This window comes from Sinohyriopsis cumingii, chromosome 12 (genome assembly GCF_028554795.1).
Source record: "Sinohyriopsis cumingii isolate HCF-2022 chromosome 12, ASM2855479v2, whole genome shotgun sequence".
Classification (NCBI taxonomy): domain Eukaryota; kingdom Metazoa; phylum Mollusca; class Bivalvia; order Unionida; family Unionidae; genus Sinohyriopsis; species Sinohyriopsis cumingii.
The window spans coordinates 41,247,388-41,269,617 of NC_142972.1; the positions used below are offsets into that span (position 1 = coordinate 41,247,388).

The window sequence follows — 22,230 nt, forward strand, 5'->3', positions numbered from 1 at the left end:
AGCACCCCACCCCAACCATATCCGTCACAATATGTGGTAATAATCTCAAAAACTTTCGTTTTAATACAATTTATATTTTTTTTTAAAACAAAAATGATGTTACATGTAGCTTTATCAATAAGAGAAGCAAAGTAAAAATGAAAACAATTAGCATTTTGATAATAAATTTTAACGCGAAATTATAAAATGTCAGTTGCCATAACAAAGATAGCCATTGGTCATCTGATTAACATAGCACATCGTATAACATCAAAGTATTTTATGTTGGTACTTACCCCATGTGAATTTTTATAAATGTTTAGCGTATGCTGAAAATTTCATTTCAAAATGATTGAAAAATACATATAAGTTGTGACGATTTTAATTCGTATATCATATACGGTGGCAGTCGGGAAGATATGATCCAGTGGTGTAGTGCTAAATAAAGAAGTGAGAGAATGCATGTTATTCGGTGGGACGGGGTCAATGACTAGCGCAAAAATAGTGAGGGAACGCAAAAAAGTAAGGAACGCCGTTCCCGCGCGTTCCCACAACTCTACACCACTGGTAAGATTTGAATTCCAACAAATTTCTTTTCCAACTATACTTCATCTTCGCTAGCCAAGGTTCCGATATCTTAACCATATCTACACCTTGGCGTATCGAGCAGATATTTGTGTGCTTCGGGTCTGTGAACTTCATATGATGCGGTGGCAATGGAGACGTAATAAATATTTTGTGTTGAATAAGCGTCTGTGCAGCTTCTTTCTAGAAATTATCAGTTGTAATTCGATGGAGAAAAATTATTTAATATTATTCCAATACCTATGGTGAAAACCAAAAATTTCTGATTACCAGAACTCGCTGTTCCTGATCGTACTGCTACCAGTGTTTAAGTCTGAAAATAAAGTATCCTAAAACCAAGTCCATTTGAGAATACACAAACGCAATTATTGATTAATAAACGAAATCATAACTTTATATCAAATTTTGAAAGTTGTATTGTTAATATGTATATTTGTCACATGACATGAATAGCGATGTGGGTAAAATTGGAAATAGGTGAATAGTCAAATTAATGAATCCCAAACTGGCAGGGGTTTACTTCCGTCAACTTAAGTGGATTTATATATGTAGTCACTTGAATGCAGGAGCTAGACCCTGTTTCTGATATGATGACAGCCATCATGAGTGAAAATATGCGATTTGGATAGAGAAAAGGGAAATAAGGGCTAAACACCCCTTAAACTATTGACCTTTCTCTAATCGGGTGACAACACGTACTATTGCAAGTAAGTAAACAGTGGCATAGACCTTAAGGTACACATTTTAAAATATTTATTATCACTAAAAATGGGATAAAATGTAAAGTAAGAAAGCTGCTCTTTTTAACACTGATGTTCGTATTGTACATGTTATTGTTACTCTGAAAGATAAAACTGAATGAATGAAAACATACTTAACTCTGATCCATTGTTAATATATTCTAGCTGGAATGAATTAAAACGTGTCATTTGAAAATCGCTTGTAAATGTGTTAATATTGTGATTGTGTACATATTGGGCAAAATTTCATGTAAAGGCTCATACAGTTTTACACTAAGCGTGTGTGAAGTTTTCTCCGCCAGATTAATAGCTGGGGGATGGGGTTTTTTGGAAGGAATTTTCTTTCGGCCACGTCCATTTAGGAGCCAAAACCAAACGTCCTTCATGCTCCTGAATATTTATTTTCATTCCCAGAGAAAATATTATCATTATCATGTGTGACGTTTTCTTCTATGGCCTACTTTTTGTGAATAAACAGTCTAAACGGTCGTTTTAACCGAAAATTTAAATCTAGCCCATACTAAAAGTAATAACAACAATAACAATAATCACATGCCGTACGAGTCATTGCATTCCATAAAAGGCCTTGTTAACTTCGTTTTCTTTGTAAGATGAAAGGAAGAGAAAGAATATAATTTGTCTACCTTCATGAAAACTGGATAGTTTCGAATATCACCCTTTAACATAATGAACTGTAATGGTCTCGAATATTACACCACCACATCATGATCTGTAATGGCTATATCCATAATTCTCTAGCTGTAACAATAGAGAATAGCTGTACATTTTTTTGTAATGTGCCGTAATAATGGACGAACCCTGAAGGGGCGATCAAACTACCATGATACATTTATAAAAGAAGAAAAAATGTACAGTTATATCTCTTCATAGGTGGAAACATGGATATAACAGATTTAATCCACACTACGCTTATTTAAAATAAAATGCTCTTTTGCTATGTTAGGCGAATATGAATATTTTGAAATATATATTATTTCTTACCAATCCTGAAAGACAATGGACCATTCCATCTTTGTTTTAATCCCTCAGCAAGGGTAGCTAATATTATTAAAATCAGATCTTCACTATCCTACAGTAAAGATCTGATTTTAATCAGATTGCAGGGCGGCCCGTTCATGTACCGAACTAGGCGGTTGCCTAGTGCCCCACGTTAAATGGGGTGCCAAATTTGAGAAGAGTGTTATGGTAGGGGAAGGGACAATTTTATGGTTCGTCTAGGGCCACCCCTGTCCCTAATTAGCACCGAAAGCATGGCTGCTCGTGTATTTGTTGAGCCAGTCACATGAGTAAGTATACTTGAGGATACCCCAACAAGTTGTTCTCCGACATCCCCCCCCCCCCGACATTGCTGGTGACAGAGAGCAACTGTCTAAGGCACGATTTGCGATGTAGCGTCACCCTTGTTGATCATGCAAATTACCAGAACGCTTGCTAGTAACTAATACATTTATTTCGACTGACTTTTGTTGAGAATAGTCACTTCTTTTGAGCCATGGCATTGAATCCACCAGAACGCTCACTTTTTTGTCTTAATCCCTGACAGAAGAGAACACCCGTGTATCCATCGGCGATTGGCCTTAGATTGGAAATGCTAATGCACGCGTGTGATGCAGCATTACCATAAGTCAAGAGCAACACGTCTTAAACTACTATCACGGGGAACTGACTAGTGTGTGTGACGGCGGTTATACATACATACATACATACATACATACATACATTCTTTCTGTCTGTATGTCTGTCTCTTTGTATTTGGAGCACTCAGCTCTTAACTACTGTGCTAACCTGATGTCAAAATATAGAATATTAAAATTATAATTGACAACAGAGTATTGAAACTGGGGATTAAAGATAGCAAATAGGAATGTGACTTTTTGCTGATAACGGCCATGGTTTGTAATTATGCCCTGTATGCAATGAATTTGGTTTCTGCAGGCTGCGATACAGACTTTTATTTGGAACTGGAAAAGATTTAATAGGAAGATATTTGTAAGAGTGCGTTGAAGGGAAACCCACTCCGGCTCTAATATGCGAGCTAGTCATAATTTGCGATGGAAGCATTCCTTATAAAATAAATCTATATAAATTGTCTCAAGATAATAACATGGCTAACACGAAGTAAATACAGTCCAAACCGAACCAGTGAGATAGAGTTTCGACCTTTAAGGGGTGTAAAATATGGTGTTTTTGTATGTCATTTGGAAAATTAATATAGGTAATCACAGCGTTTCAGAACTTCCGGATGTAATCAGGGGCGGATTAAGGCTCACTGGTGCCCTTAGCACTGACAAATCTTGGTTCCCCCCTCCTTTCCACGTACACCTGGGAAGATTACCCTAGGGTGCACCATGATCAAGAAACAGAACATTGTGATCAATTTGCACTAGTTTTATCATTTTTTGTTACAAATCTTCATTCGTTTTTTTTTCTTTTCACCCTTTTCTCAACTTTGTAGTGCCCTCTTTGGCCCTGGTGCCCTAAGCACGTGCTTAGTCTGCTTAATGGTTAATACGCCCCTGGATGTAATATGTTGTGAAAACATGTGCTTGATGGTATTCGTATGGTTTTAGAGGGTCTAGAATCACTATGCTTTCAGGATGTGTTTCTTGATGATATTTGTAGTGTTTTAGAGAATTTAGAATGAATATTCTTTTATAATTTGCGACCGCGTTATATATAATTGTTTTAGCATGCACTGAAAAAAAATATAATTTTAGGGCATGTATTTAATGATATTTATAATATTTTGGAGATCTTGCCTTTTGGGGTACTCGTCTGATGACACGTATATTGTTCCAGAATGTTATCGGGGCTTAGTGGCGCGAAATTTGGCGGCATTTATGTGTGTTAAATGGTCACGGATGAACATGCTTTTGTAAGGAGCGCTTTTAGTGCTGATAGTGTTATTGGATCTAGAAAAATGAATGTTCTTCCTGAATGGTTTAATCAGAAAAACATCTAGTAGCCATAGCCATACGCATTGATTCCATCATTCCTGATAAATTCTTCTGCGGCGAGCGGCGGTAGGTATGGTACAGTCATCATGTGTACTGCCATGTCTGGTTTCTCTCTGTATGTAATGCAATTCAAGTTTCATCTCATTTTTTAAAGCATGACCTTTTTATACAGCGCATGGTTAAATTCTTTATTAACAATTGGTCTTAATACCCCTTTGGCCTTTATAAGTTTAGTGGTTATCATAAAGAATGATTAATACATTTTCGGCCTAAGCCCGATATAATCATTTAGATTTGCATTGGAATCGTCATTGCATTTTCTTTCTACTTTTTATAGGCGGATGATTAGCAGAATAATCAATTGTGTCTGTATATAACAAACTCATATTTTCACAATACATTTTCTAACTAATTCATTGGAATAAAATCATATGGTATTCATTCAACCAGTGTTTTTGACCTGTATCATTTCATGAGCTAACGGATAATTGTTGTGTCGGTCACGCAATCTAGATCAACTTCCAAAATATATCCTATCTCTGGATCATCATCAGCAGCAGCATCGATATTAGCCGGTACTTTATTACAATTAGTCCATTTTCAGGGCAGTAGAGAGCGATCACGGGCCCTGTGGTAAGAAACAGCTGGGCCTCTCATAGTTCTTGTTCAACCAGAATTTTTCTTTTATAAAATTAAAAAGTGTTGCTCGTCCCGGGCCTCTTTACGGTCCCCGCCCCCCACCCCACCCCCTTGCCGGCCCTGTCCATTTGAATTCATACGTTTGTAGGGGCTGCATCATAGCCTAGACATACATATTATTTGGATGCATTACAAATTTCTCTGCTTCAGCAGAGTCGAAACCATTAACCAATCGGCTGATCGGTTTGCAAAATCGTTTTGTTACCGTTAAGTACATGTATTGGGCAGGATCTAAACCATAATGCGTGACTTAAACTTTTCTAAAATGTTTTTAAATAAAACACCAGTCAGCAGTAACATATCGATGTGTATATAATGTTTGTGAGCAAAGCATTGCCCCAAGATGGGTCAATCATAAGAGCAGTGAACCAGGCATATTTGGTGAAGCGTTTATCATCAAGGAATATTACTTGGACCAGTGCTTTTGTCCTTGCACATCAGTGGCATCACGAATGAAATTGATTCAGAAATTCGCCTCTTTGCAGGTGACTGTATATGCAACAGATCAATAAAAAGCCTTCGGAATCCTGGAATTCCGCAATGAGGCAGTAATAAGCTATGACAGTGGGCACATAATTAGAGTATGCGGTTCCAGCCTAACTTGTCATCTCTTCCACATATTGCGAAATTGTTTGCTTTCAGAGGTTTAGTTAGACTTTTTTTAGAGTAGTTTTGTTTAGCTTAGGACCCGCACTCGCAGGTTTTCCAAGATGAAATGAAAAAATCCGAAAATGAGGCGCCAGGTTTGTTACATTTAATTATGATTATACCCCAGGATGTATGACCTCATACTCAAATAAATTGCCTTGGAAACCATGAAAACAACATTGTCCGAAAAATAGATTCATATTTTTTTGCAAACTTTTTTTTTTATAAAAAAAAAGCAAACTTACCCTGTTACAATTTGAACAAGCCAAAAGGAACCAGTAGGAATCAACATAAATGAACATACTTGATACATTGCCTACCTGTCACTTTACCTTCCTGATTCCCTCCCTACCTAACTCCTTCGTGCCCCAAGTGGCCGAGTGGTCAAAAGCGCTCACCGTTACGGATCATTGTCATCTCATCTCTGCCTGCGTAGGTTCGAGTCTTGATTCGGCCAATGTGGATAAGTGAGAAAGCTTGCCAATAGCTTCTCGTGGGTCGGTAGTTCTTTTCGGGGTTTTCCCGGGTTCTTCCTCCACCATTTATGTTGGTCGCCATGTATTACGACACATAACATTTCTAGCGTGGTAAGATCCACAGGTTGACTTGCAATCTACATACTAGATTCAACTGCTCCTCAACGTAAATTTGTACGCGAGCAATTTAAAGTAATTCTTGAAGACACACAATTGCCAGCGCATTCACTTTTGTAAACAAGCGCATCGAAGTCGATTAAATTCATTACTGGTCAGCATCACATTTTCGCGTGTGTGACCAAAATTACTATTAATTCTTTCTAGGGTAAACTGTGTTGGATTATTATTTGAATCCTGCCACAACATTGCTGTGTTACAAATTGCACAATGATTATTCGTTTGCTGTTACAGCGTCATAACAAATTCAACATCGAGATTAAAGTCACGTTTATTTTTTGTCACATTGTTTATAACCAACTATTTTTTTCTTACTACATCAATAACATTATCGCTATTACCAGCAGTTTTTGTAAAGACTGTACTAACTCTCCGCAGCTGAGATATTCTTCTGCCTCAAGACACTGCAAGTTAAACTATATTTAACCATTCGATACGATCTTCAACAATCCAAATATTAATATCAGAAATAGTTAATCCCTGAGATGAATGAATCGTTCTAGTATATCCTAGAGTTCACTGAGTTTTGTCCCTGACTCCGTCAGACATTAACGCGCTCTCAACAACACTGACGGTAACTAAAACAATATCATTTGACACAAGATTTTGTTTCTCTGATGATCCTGGTATATCAACGTCGATATTTTGTCGTCGCGTATCTGCTGGTCAATAACATAATGGTACGGGTAGATTTGAAATTTTTTCTTTACGTAACATAAATATTTGTTGTTGAAGTGTATCGCAAACTATCTTTCTACTTGCAATTATCAAATCATCTGGTCTGTCTCCATAAATTTCAAAAAATTCCAAAAAATTCCAAAATTTGTTAATAAGAGTTTCTGAAATTATTCCACGCATTATTTCACAATGAATATTATTTGGTTGTAGTCTCATTAATTTCTTAAATCGTCTTAATTCTGGATCAAGTTCTCTATGATTATCATTGATTTCCTCATAATAATCAACAAAATTCTTTAACCATTCGTGTGGAGACAATCCAACAAAAGTTGGTGGTTGACAAAGATAGCCGCACATTATTACAGCAGTAGTTTTTGTCAACATCCAATCAAGAAATATTTTTAGTGTTTCTAGCGGCACTGTACATATTTCATCCCATATAATAATCTTTGGAGTATATTTCTCGCCAATTCGTTCAGAAGTCCATGTATCTCCCTTCCATCGAAAGAAGCTGTGATAAGTATGAGATTTAACTCATCGCTCGTTCATTTCTCTGGCGTGTCTATGTGTAGGTGTTAAAACAACCATATCAAGTCCACGAAATAATTCAATCACACGTGTCGTTTTACCAGAACCCCCAGGCCCATTGAGATAAACATTCTTATGTCTTGCTACAGGATCATACACTGATGGTGCTAATGATAATTCTAATATTATTTTTTTTAAAATAAATTTTTATTTTATTTTAACGTCGGCAGATTCAGAGTAACCAAATATCTTTTCTTGTTTTATTCTCCATTCTCCCCATGATGCATAAACGCCATTATGTAATTGTTCTAACATTCCTGTATCTTTTTATCAATATAAAATTAATAAGTAGCGACTCTAACCGCGGTATCAGGAAATCTGTTTATCATCAATAGTAAAATTTATCGAAACATACGCAAGCATTGACGCTCTTAAATGAGTAAACTGCTGTGACAAACCATCAATATAACACAATTGTACCTAATTTTGTTCCATTTGGCAAGAAAACTGTTTCTCGACCTATAAACAAATTTCTCTTCGTTGTATCAGTAATTATAAAATCTAGTTTAGCATCAACTATAACCAATCTTGTACAATGTCGTTTATGATCATATGATCCTCCATGGGTAAATTTACCAATTATTTTTCTGCCAAGATCTTTAGCGATTTTATTCTCAAAATCGGTTACATCAGGAGTTTCATCATCATAATAATATTTTTTTTTTTGATGTGGTAACCAAATTTATTTTTGCGGACTATATGATATAATTGCTTCACTTACTGTTAATAATAATAGCATTTCTACATCAAGCATATATCGTAATAATATTGCTTGAGCCCACATTTTTTTTTTAAAAAAGTGTTTACCAAACCAGACATAACAAATTGGATGAAGATTTTCGGCAAACTTAAATGACTCGATACAAGTGAATCCAGTCAGGTCAAAATCTGGCAATGGTCCGTTTATCAATACCCTGATCATCTCGTGTATTGAATGTCCAAATCGCTCAAAATACTTAGAACATTCTACCATTCCAAGAAAACTTCCGAGATAACATGCAACCATATCAACCGAGATAACATCTTTATAATCGTATTTGGTATTCCATAATCCACCGTGTCCGTATTCGACACAACTCGATATTATATCATCGAGAAAATCAAACCTCTTTGGCTACTACGAAAATTTCTCTGTAGCAAAATGAGCCGCGATTGATGGACTCATAAAGCAATAACTAAGCAACTTTTCATGATTGTTGATATATTTCAGAGCAAGATTTTTCATTTCTTCGTGAAGAGATGATGTTCGATAAATCTCACCATTAGGTCTTACAAACTGATCAAACTTATTTTTCTTCGATGCAGATACTTTCATCAAGTTTTCTGAATTCGTTGTGATTTTCTTCAGGACTCTGAAATAACCATACTAATACAGGATCTCTTTTAATTATCATGTTTGTCACGGATAATCCAATTCACGTCTAATCCCATAAAAAAATTGTACTCTGAAAAATATCTTCGATTATCGAGATAATTAATAATCGTGGCTGCTCGTTGTTCCTTCATTGTAGTATCAATAACATTTTCATCGTTAATAATTATAAATGTTGACCACATGTGAGATGCGCTATCTTTGCTAAATTCTTTCTTGGCGTCACGAATACTTTTAATCAGAGTTTCCGTTGGATCGACCAGAGCTCGCCACCGCAAGTCAGGATTTCTTCTGTCTAGATCGAATCTAGATTTAAAAGGCTCGATTGTAGATAATCCCTCAAATTACTCCATATTATACTTAAGTTAAATATATGTAATGATTCAATCAAAGAATAAATGCATATGGCTTATGATAGGTTCCACAACTAACTGTACCAACGTTTGCGTAAACGAATTTTGTTGAATTCACTTACAAAGTGTACGAAGAGGGAGTTATGTACCAAAACCGTGTTTGAAGTGTGGTGTTGGGGTTAGAGGCAAAACGCAGTTATGTGTGCAAGATGGTGGTAAAAACTACAGAGAGCTGAAAAGATAATATGGTAAAAAATATCACCGACAATAATGAGTCATACAAAATGCTGACGATTATTTCGCCAGATTCTCAAAATAATTAGACAAATAAAATTATACAAAATGGAGCGAAATAAATTTGCAAAACATCCCATCATCAAGAATTACGAGGCATCTCGTGATGATGTAATCAGGTACTGTCGACTAAAAAAACCAGTTAGTAATGGTACTAACGCTATTATCTCATGTTCAATACTGAACATTATTCCAGTCATAAATTCGTATACGAGTGTTTCAACAGATTAATCGAGTAGGGTCTTATGATCGATCATATTAATGGGCTGAAACTCGACAATTTCTTGGGCTACCCAAAGTCAAAATAGCAAATTTGGAGAAACTGGTAAATACTGTGAATTTCAAAAAGTTATTAAATCTGTAAATACAGGAACTGGCGATTCAATGAATACAGCTGGAAAATATTTTGATATTATCTCGCGTTCGGTAAAACGTGTCGCAGATAATATTTCCAGATCGTCTTTTACGAAGAAATATCAACAAAAAATAATATTTTATTATTGTTGAAGGGAGATAACTCTGTCAAGCTAAGCTCTCTGCGGTTGAGTAATTACGTAGTTATCTCACTTTTTACTGCGTGAATGGCTAGCGCGATTATTTATTATTTTTTGTCGTCGTAACTAATTATATACAATAATTTTACCATCTGTGTGATAATTAGTATCAGTAAAGTAATACTATTTTGTAATAGATCAGATTAGTGAAAGTATATTTACATCTCCTAATTTCGTCTTCGTTAACAAAATCAACGCAGAAAATCAATTGCCTGCTTTGTAATGCAGTAGTCATTTTTAGATTTTGTAGTCTGACTGATTTTCACAATTACAAGTATCATATGCCCCGTTGAATTATAAAATTGGACTGCTTTTTATGATATTAAGAATAATTCACTCAACAAATTATAAAACCTGGCTGATTTTCACAATTACGAGTAACATATACCCTATCCAATTTGAGAAACAGTGAAGAACAAGATTATAATATTTATTCTGTTAATAATACTTTATATGTATTTTTCTGTTTTTTATAAAAAAAAGTTATTATTTTAAGTATCATTCACCCCATCGATTATAAAATCTGACTGATTTTCCTGATTTAAAGTACCATATACCAGTCACATTAAAAAATCTGATTGGTTTTCACAGTTACGAGTGCCATATACCCCATCAAATTCAATAATCAGTGAATAATAAGATTTTTTAAAAAATATTCTGATAATCTTATTTATTCAGATTATAATATTTATTCTCATAATAATATTTATTATGTTTTCTGTTTACAATGAGATTTATATATAATAAGCACCATTCACCCCATCAAATTATAAAATCTGACTGATTTTCATGATTTTTAGTACCATTTACCTGAAATCTGGACGAGAATAGGTAAAAAATAAAATAAAATTCTGTTATAATATATATATATTTTTTTTGTTTTTGACAAAGTCAAGGATGAAATTATTATAATGTAATTTTTTTATTTTTTCTGTTTTCGATGAGATTTTTATTATTTTGAGTAATATTTACCCCATCAATTTGATGAACATGTTTGATAATCTGAAAAATTATGGGTAATATACCCATCAATGTGATGAAACTTTTTGATAATCTGATTTGATTTGGGTAATATGCCGATTAATTTGATGAATTTGTTTGATAATTTGATTTAATTTGGGTAATATACCCATTAATTTGATATAATTGTTTCATAATCTGAAATATCATTAATATTGATAAAATCAATGATAAAATTATTGAACATGAAATAATGAAATTGACTAATAATCTGAAAAATTAGGGTAATATACCCATCAATTTCATGAAATTGACTAATAATCTGAAAGGTTTTGGTAATATACCCATCAATTTCATAAAATTGTTTGAAAAATCTGAAAAAGTATGGGTAATATATCCATAATTTCATGAAATTGTTTGATAATCTGAGAAAGTATGGGTATTATACCCATCAATTTGATGAAATCTAACTGATAATCATTAAAACAAAAATTATTCTGTTATAATATATTTATTTGTTTTTGTTTGATAAAGTCAAGGACGAAATTATTATGTATCTTTCACTTTTCTGTTTTCGATGAGCTGCTTTAATTATTTTCAGTATTATTTTATCCCGATCAATTATAAAATCTAACTGATTTTCATTATTTCAAGTATCATTTTACCCCATCAATTATAAAATCTAACTAATTTTCGTTATTTTAAGTATCATTTTACCTCATCAATTATAAAATCCGAATGATTTTTGTTATTTTAAGTATCATTTACCTGAAATCTGAGCAAGAATCAATGAAAAATAACTTTTGTTATATAGATTTTATTTCCCCTGATTATGAACCAGGATTGAAAATCAAAAACGAATGTGAAGCTCTATAATCTTACAAACAAATTTATATTCAGGGTTGCAAACCGAAAATCAAGTAAATGTCCGGATTGGTCAGTGAGTTTGAAATGTATCCTTGACAATAGCGGATTATGACATCGCAAATAGACCGGATTAATCGGTTCTTGTACGATCACATTTTCAGGAGGTAGTTGCGGCGTAAATGAGTATAAACTATGTCCTTGCTGAGCTTGATTTGACTTTTTAAGATCTGTTTTATTACTGCCATCAATTACATCACACACAAGATTAACTGCGGTCGTTGATGTTATATTACCAATTCATGGCGAAATATGACGACCTTCGCCAAACCGATCATTGATATATTTGATAATATTTGCTGGTGGTACTATTGTTCTCCACGAATCAACACTTTTAGGAAAGTTTTCATTAATAAGATTGTTGGCTGAATTTTTTAGTTCTTCTGTTTTAAATTCTGGTATTACGAACGTTGGTTATTTTATTATGATTGAGGAATACTTGTAATATATTTTGAGGTAAAATTCGCTTAGGTTGGGAAGCACTTTCTATGATTTTTTATTAAGATAATCAAGATCTGATACAAGCTGGTTCAAATGTTGTACTAACTCAATAATATGCTGGCATGTATCATTGTTGTAATAAAGTGTAATACTAGAAAATAAATTTTGTAATTTGTTAATTGATTGTTTATAACTGGATTTGGTCGGGTTGGAGTTTTCTTTAATCGCTTCTTCTTTTACGATCCATTTCCCAACAACATCAGTAAATTCCCCAAGAAAATAATCAGAAGAATATAGACTTAAACCTAACTATGGATGTTTTGTACCATCAGATTAATATTTATATATTATTTTTTTCGTTAGTATTTATATCACCCGGGTAGTTTCTTGGTAGTTCTATAAACTTCCATGGGAATTTTTCTCGATATTCTGGAAAGTATTATAAATATTTTCTTATTCGTGAGGATATCAACGTATTTTGGTTCTGTTGGGCCTTTATTTTCTGGTGCTATTTCTGTCCGTCCTAATACACTTCGGATCGATGATTGATATATATCTACTGCATAATCTAGAGAGTCTATTTCTATCGCAGATGATTTAATTCTGCGCTGGAATTCATCGTTGATTTGTTCACTTTGATAATTGCCCGTAGGAATTTCAATAACTTGCCATCGGGTTCATTTTTATACGAAAATATCAAAGAATATTTTGCTGGTAATCCACCGAATGAATTTATACTTATATTTGGCCAACTATGATATACTTGTAATTGTGCTAGTGCTATTTCTTTCGCTGGAATCGTAGTTGGAAAGTTAACGCTGAACTCAGAATTGGTCGAGCTTGCTTATATCATCGTAGTTTTTAACGGAGTTGTATTAACGACAATCTGCTGTAGTAACTCGTTCGGCTTTGACATTATTATTATTATTATCTTATTATTATTATTATTATTATTATTATTATTATTATTATTATTTAAATCGGGCCTGGATTCTATCATATTCATTACTTCTTTGTGAATCTTAATCATCTCCGTGAACTCATTAGCTGATATGACTTCATCATTAAGACTTGATGATATCGACGAAGATAATTTAGAATATGCTTGGATTCGATGCGTGTAATTTTATTATATACTCATGTAATTTTGTATTTTTTTGCGATGATATTAAGAGTACCAGCAATAGTTGCTGCAGCTGAAATACAAATTGTTACGACTGCTGGTTATGTCATTATTATTGTTGATAGTAATACGCCGGTTTCATCAATAACAGCAGACGCCGAATAAACAATTATGTCAACAACAACTACGTCTGGGATATTTTTTTACCTTTACTGTATACTCGTCGGCGATATTTTTAGTTTTGTTTGACATTCACGTGCTTGACTGTATCTGTAATGTTGAACGTTGATTGGGAAGTTCATTATATTTTAAGTAGGTGGTAGTTTAGCAACTAATTCAAGACGCCAATAGTACAACACGGGGTTGCCATTTTCTTCGGTTTCCACCACAAATATTTCCTCGTCTTTTTCCTCCAACATCACTAACGTATATCTAGAGGATCCAGTTAGTGGATAACGCCGTGAAATTGTGGTAGATATCGTAAATGTCGTATTGCTGAGTACTGAGAACCTGTATAACCCGGTAACCTCTCCGCGATGTTTAATTTATTTATTACGTGGTGACCATAATGTTGATCCAGATGCTACCATATATACTATACTGTCGGTAATTGTTTTTATGTCAACGAGTTTAATGTCGACGACTGGTGGACAAAAAAGTCATTAATGATACTATTTACGTTTATATGAAAATTTAAAAACGTTTGTACATGATTAGAATATTCATATCTAAATGTCGTCATTCCATCATTGATTTTCATTAACGAATTCATCATCCGAATGTTAATATCATCGAAATATTTCTTCGTTGCAGCGTCATCGCTTGATTGTGGTTCTTCTAGACCAGCAATTTTATTATTAGTCATATTGAGAGAACCAGTAATTTTATCACCTGTGGCTAATAAACGATTTCAGTTCTGATCATGTTGATGTTGCCGTCTGCATATCCTTTTGTTACCACATCATCATCTGATTTTGGTTGTCTCACATAAATAATTGTATTTTTACTTATAATGAGATTGCCGTACATAATATCCCCAATTCTTCTGATACGTCCAGCAATTTCTCCCAAGATTGATAGAACTGATTCCTCTGTTTTTTGTAATTTTACCGTTTTAAGTAAACACCACTAAGTTATCATCTGTTGCATCTGGAACCCGCAGAATTATATCTGTCAACGGGATATTACTCGTCTTTAATCGTCCTTGTTTATCTTGAAAAACAACTACTTCATTTTGGTCCACATTTGCAAGACTCAAAAGATTAGCGAGTTCATCCTTGACGTCTTCAAGGGTTGCATATTAAGATAAGTCGCCCTGATGTTTGCCTTGAGTCTTACTCAGAGAAGATCTTCCGTAAATATCTACCATTATACTTTAAGATCTGTTTAAAACGACAGACCGTCTGCTTGTATATACTCGTGCCCGACTTTATTAGGCGGTGTTTATGATGACGACACAGCGTCGAGTACAGTAATTACTTCACGCCCGTATATTGGCGGATCTGTTATTGTCTGTGTTGGTAATGTTGAATACCAGACTGGAGTTTTTATTTTGTTTACATAATTTAAAAATTCTTTTGGTGGAGCCAACCCGTACGATTCAAAACAAACGATTCCAAGTGGATCAATTGCGCATGCCAGTCAATGAGTACCTGGGCCAGAACTTTTATTGAGATTAATAATGCCTGTTTCAATATTGTTTTTTTTTTGTTTTGGTAATTGATCACGCAGAAAAACACCTCTGAAATGTTTTATATTAAATTTTTTTAGCAGTATTAAGTTAATAAAAGTTGGACATAGGAAGAATTAGCGAAGTGTCCCTGGAAGTCTCAGACCTTTTAAGTACCAATGATGGGTTTCTGGTAATCTTAGACCCCTTCCCTTTTCAGAAGTCTTTATTCCTTGTCCTGTTCTTTTCTTTAATGCCACTCCAGCAGCAGTTCCAACAACATCAAGTGCAGCTGCTTTTGCACAGCTGGTGCTACAGCGGCTATTAACGCTGGTATAGCTGCAGGAAGTGGAAATATATTACCTGTTTTTACTGCGTCTTTAATAGCACCAGCAGAAAGATTAAGTTTAACGCCGGTTTTTGATAGTTTGGCTTTATTGAAGTGTTTGATTGACGTTCAGTCAGTGATAATCTATTCGGACCACCTACGATTTGTTCATTTTTTAATGATATTTTTATTCCACATTTTCTTCTGATACTGGCTGTAGTTTTATAATCTGACCGTGAGTCAGACTGACACTAACATGATGATATGACATTATATATCATGAGCGATTTAATTACATGTTTTCTACTGAAGCATCAATAACTCTTATTCGTCCACCAACACCTTCAAGCAACATTGTTTTGTCGCTGGGTATAACAGCGATTGCTTTGTAATTACCAGCAGCGGGTATTGCGTTTACTCGAGCTCGAAAGTGTATATCAACGACAGATTGCCTGAGTAAGTCTACATGTTCCAGAGAAAAGCAATAAATTGAATACATCGTTGTAAAATCTAATTGTGACATTTGCAGACCAGAATCAACATTTTGATCACGTCCCATGAATGTCATCAAACGATGATATGCACGTGCAGCATGAATATTCTCAAAGTTCAGTATTATATCCTCAGCTGGTTTTAGATGCCCGTTTATCCTTAATGAAACTTCAGTAACACCAAGTTTGTCAAATATCATTGGACTGTGCATTTGTGAGTTTACTCGTGGAGCATCTTGAAAAGCAACAAATATATGTCTTGGTGCAGAAACACCTTGCTGTGATGCTATATGCCATGCGAATAAATCATTAATGTTAATTTGAACACTATCTGTGGTCATCGTCAACCATGATAATGTTGATTTACCACCTTGACTCATAAAAGAGAGCAACCGTCGTTATTCGTCGATTGATGGAGTCATTACTGGCATCCATAACGAAAGTTTTGTCAGTATTACTTTACCAGCATCACCGATAGGGCGCCAGATTTGCTTCCATTTTCCTGAAGCTGATTTCCATTTTGCTTATGTCTTACTTGATGAAGAACGTTATTCCTTTCTTCGTTTAATATCTCCAAATTCCAAATCTTCTTTTTCTCTTGTCTCCTTGATGGTTTAGCTTCTTCAAGTTGCAACTTCTTTCTTCTTCTTTTTGTCTCCTTTCTTGATTTACTCGTTCAATATACTCATGTACTTTCTGGTTAAATATGCCAAATTATAAATATCTTCCTTAGATCTGATTTGTTGAGTATTAGTAGCGATGCGATATACATCCTTAATCCAATCAGAATTCTTTAAAGTGTTAACATATTCGTGTTTTACATATGTATCTCTATTACGATATCCAAAAGCGGCAATCTTAATTGATTTATCTGGGTCAAGGATATCGGCAATACCTTCAGGCGTCAATTTATCCATAATGTTAGTTTTAACTCTTCGCAGAGGTTGTGGTTGAACTTCAGGTTGTGGTTCAGGAAGGTGTTGAGGTGGTATTTGAGCTGCTTGAAGACGGACAACACTATCAACAGGCAATGTCTCAAGTGCTTTTTGAGCCGCTTCAGTTGCTGTAACAATTTTCTTGGTTGGTTCGATAATTGGTTTGAATAATTGTTCTGTACCTTCTGCAAATTCCACCTGAGACTCCTGACGTGTTTGTAGTTGCTGCTTGACAGCATCACGAACAGAGAGATATTTCTTAATTGATTCTAGTCGCTCTCGAGCTAATCTAGCTGTACGAGATTCCATTATTGATATAATAATGATAGAATTACTCACACATTACAGCAGCAGGGAGGGTACGACCAAAAATGAGTGTCCGACGGGTAAACAAAAATACGCCTTAAAATTTAGAAAACACGAACGACAAAAATGAATTAAAAATAAATAACCCACTTTAGAGAAACTCTCGGTTTTGGTTACAGGCTTCGGTTTTGTGTTATTACGCTTATATTTTTCATTTATCATAGGAAGTTTTATTTTTCATAAATGGACCTTCCAGCAAGTGTTTTGTTCATCCTCTCTGCTGCTTGACGAAATACGAACATGTGGAAAGCTGAAGTTATCACCGTTCAAACAAAAATGTCCTTATTGCAGATTAGCATTTCATTTTCTTTGCAAGTTCTGGATCATTGTTATTGTTTATGGCTATAGGATAATTGTCTACATCGATAAAAATTTAAATATAGTCTTTCTCTTATTGCAAGTTGCTACCTAGGCTACGGTTACTTTAAAATGTCGTTAGAAAAAATAATGATGATAATAAATAATACTAAATAATAAAAATAACCTTTATTCATCTTGAACACTTCATATATAATTTTAGTCCTAAAACAGACAAGTAAAACAATTTAATTAATCCTTTTTTTTGTTCATTTGAGGGCTGCGAGGTCCAGGGTACACGTAATGGAGAGAGAAAGCGTTCTACAGGAACATGTACAAACAATTCTTCGCGAGAATGACCAAGACGTCGATAAGGCCACGATGTATACTCTGCAATATCTATCTGAAGATGAGGTGAGTTTACATGTGCAACATAAATTCAGCTATTAGTGTTACCAATTAACCAAATCGAAACCCAAACAGAACTTGTTTCAGTATTCTGATTCCGCTTGCAAATATAATCTTCTACATGTTAATCCACATGTACAAATAAATTAGTGTTCATAGGAAAATTAACATTCGTTCACGAAATGTTGAAACAGAATGACTGGGCCTAACAGGTATTATATAGTGATTCAACTTAATACTTATTACACTTGCTTTCAATTTTTGATGTCATCAAAGCTAGGTATGTATAGGAAATAAAACAAAATGACGCTTATTTTATGTCTTTCAAATATTATACTGTAAAAACCATGGACATGAAAAGAGATTAAAAGGATTTGAAATTATTATCTTTACCATGCTGTACTTACGTCTACTCTGTATATATATATATATATATATATATATATATATATATATATATATATATATATATATATATATATATATATATATATATATATATTGCTTCCTTCCGAAATCTTGTAGATAAACAGTTATAACCTGAAACTAACTCTATTTAGAATTGACTAATAAAATGTCATATATTTCAATTAGGAGTTGATCATCTCTGGTGAGGGGAACACTGTGCGAAGAATAAACTTCCTTGCGCAAGTGATACTCGAAATTAAGAAACCTTTTGAATTGATATTAATCAGTGTTGCCAGGGTTACGATCACGGTAATGGAACAATTTAGCACTAGCACAAAGTTGACAAACACATTGTTAGGGTGCCCACTTTGTTAGTGGCCTTTGGCTTGGTTATCGTTATCTGAGATGATCGACCACGGTGTTATTGCCCGGATAGAGTCAATTTAACATAAATTATGAAATAAATGAATGGAACAACAAAGTTCTGACTGGAGCTATAGATTAGAATAACAAACCCTCGTGTGTAAATTGTAACAATTTAATCAATTACATAAACAAAATGAATTTCAACGTGACATCGAATAATACACTTTCTCTCAGAAAAAGAATTACCAAATGAAAACGAAATGCAATTAGCCAATACAAAATTTCATCACAGAATCGAGTGAACGAAACGATCGAACTCATTTACTCAGCATGTCTGAATAATCTCTGTGTGTGTGTGTGTGTGTGTGTGTGTGTGTGTGTGATATGGATTTGTAACGTAGCTTTTAACAATATTTCAGTCATATCGCTACGATGTCTGCAGTGTGACAGTTTATAGTGATGTCTAGCACTGGGGCATCATGCCGCAGACATGTAGCATGATGTCCCACCCAGTCACATTATCCTGACACCTGGCCGACCAGTCCTAACACTAACCTCTTAATGCTGAGCGCCACGCGAGGCAGCTGTTAGTACCATTTTTGTAAGTCTTTGGTATGATTCGGCCGGGGATCGAACCCACGACCTCCCGCACCCGAGGCGGAGGCTCTAACCACTAGGCCACCCTCCATAATCTGGTTGCCTCCGATCCTTCCAAATTCAATGTTAGTGACATGTCATTCCTTCTCCTGTCCTCTTTACCTCTCTAGTCTCTTCGAGTCATCAACCTTGATGTGGTTGTGTGCTCTCTTTCCCCACTGTGTGGTGCAGATATGGAGCTATGTTTCCCCTTTGAAATAAATACATAAATACGCAAAATAAAATTTTGTCAGGCTTTTTTACCCCTGAGATCGAATAATAATCCCCACTCATGCCGTGTCAAATATCGTCTTATCGTAATTCTACAGAAACAAGGGTACTATGGGTCAGTTCGCAACTGACAGGGGATACACATAACCATATTATCTTAAGATTAATGTCTTTTCCTAGAGCTAGTCGCATTCATTAATAGATTATGACATAACATAGACACAATAAACAGTACTATGACCTACTTTGGGCTATAAATCAAGGTCAAAATACCATTAACTCTCGGTAAAAAAGAGATCATATTTTAATTACACAAATAAATTAACGGACTTCAGTCTTGTCTTAACTAAATTACTCGCTAACAATTCATTGGCGGGGTCCCGAGTGGCCGAGTGGTCTAAAGCGCTTTCCGTTACGGATCACTGCCATCTCACCTCTGTCTGCGTGGGTTCGAGTCTCGGATTCGGCCAATGTGGGTATGTGAGAAAGCTTGCCAGTAGCTGCTCGTGGACCGGTGGTTCTTTCCGGGGTTTTCCCGGGTTCTTCCTCCACCATTAATACTGGCCGCCATGTATAGCCTATCATGTGCTGAAAATGGCGTTAAACCCCAACAACAACAACAATTCACTGGCATAACATTTCCAGACATAGTACAGTCAAAGCCTACGTGATTCATGTCAATTGTTGTTGTTGTTGTGTGTGTGTGTGTGTGTGTGCGTGTGTGATTTGGATTTTAACGTGTTATATATAAAAAATCGGTCACATTATCCTGACACCAGGCAGACCAGTCCTAAAACTAACCTCTAAATGCTGAGCGCCAAGCGAGGAAGCTGTTGGTACCAGTTTTATAAGTTTTGACATGGCTCGGCCGGGGTTCTAACCTTCTAACCAGCTACCTCCCGCATCTGAGAAAGACGCTACAACATTGACTCATATATGTGATGCAATAACATTTTACTTGCACAAAAAAAGAAGGTGAGAGAGAGAGAAATCACTATTTGATTCTGAATGTCTTCAAATTTTCTCAGAGCGATTCATTTTGCAGGCAGATTTTTTCGTACGCAGCTTTCTGCGAAGTGGAGGACATCCCGATTTCCATACAACAGGTGAAAATATAACACCTCTTCACTATGCGACCGAGAGAAACTTTGTTGGACTGTGCAGGGTACTTACTGAAAGCGGGGCTGGCCCTTGTGTGAAGAACAATTCAGGGATCACTTCGCTGGGAACAGCCTTTAAGAATGAGAATGATGCAATTGCTTCTTTACTCATAAGGAACGTGAAAGACGAAAAGTCGAGTATATTTTACACGTTTTCTGCAAACTTTAGAAATGTGCTTTTGTTGCATATTCTGTTAAGTTCGTGAACTCTCCTCTTACAAGCAGTGAATCAGAGATTTCGTTTTAATCGTCAACTTTTGAAACACGCAAAAGTAGGATTGTTGTATTACAAAAATTGGAATTTTTCCTCTTAGAGTGTATTTAAAGAATGTAATAAAAATGATTATCGGAAAATCAGATTTTAAAAGTTGTTAGTTTATTAGAAAATGTCGAAAGAAACTTAAAAATGTCAACTTGCCCCATGCGAATCAATATTTTCAGGCAAATTGCATGCAGAGGTCAATTACATCTTTATAAATATTTTGCTACATTTTCAGGGTGCGTTTGATTTTCAAGGGAAACAACGCAAGAGACGAAGAGGCAGACTATTTTCGTTTCTTCCATCTTTTGAAGCAAAACCTTCAGGTACAATGTGAATTAGGTCAGAAAGCGTTTGGTATGTATCTAATTGCAGTTTACAGCCGATCAGTATGGAATTAATATTTTAAGCCACTATTTCAGATGCATTGATATATTGATTTAGTCCATAGGTAGATAGGTCGATATATTAGATAGATAGATACATAAATAGATAGATACATACATATATAGATACATAGATAGATAATTTTGTGAATATCAATGGTTAGAATGTTTTTTTCGTGATCACACACATATAACCCTTTTTGATGAGACGCCTGTTCTATTTGTCTTGTAAATCTCACTAACTTGGAATGTCCAAAAACTGATGCATCATTTAAATCAGATCCTTGTACTTGGCATAAATAAAAGCTGACATTTGACTTATTCTTTTTTATTTTAAAGAAAACAACTCTTACAGTTTTGGACTGTATGATTGACCTCATTAATCACAGAGGCCTAATTCGTGCTCACAATGACGTATTAGACTCGGACCAACATGCATGGACGCAGTCCAAGCGAGAAAGATTTCGATGAGAACTCTCCATCGATTTTTCAGGAAATTGCCGAGCATGGAAACATGGTATCCAGTCATATTATCAGCATCATCCCTTTAATAAACCAAACAAATCAGAAATCAGAATCATTTCATCTGAATAGCTAATACAGTCGGTATCTATATTGTTCCTCTATTTTAAAGGAGCAATATAATAAACAAACAGTGCCAGCCTGAAGTTTAAAGAGCACTTGAATTTTACCATCATCCAATCAAAATAAAGGTCCTACA

At 34.9% G+C, this 22,230-nt stretch overlaps 1 long non-coding RNA gene across 1 annotated transcript; it reads left to right on the forward strand.

Annotated features, from left to right (window-relative positions):
• The first annotated feature begins 605 nt into the window (after positions 1 to 605).
• On the forward strand, positions 606 to 20,989 carry LOC149786322 (uncharacterized). Its single transcript, XR_016425196.1, has 3 exons — positions 606 to 1,271; positions 17,934 to 18,069; positions 20,770 to 20,989. It is a non-coding gene; the product is annotated as an uncharacterized LOC149786322 (long non-coding RNA).
• The last annotated feature ends 1,241 nt before the right edge of the window (positions 20,990 to 22,230 follow it).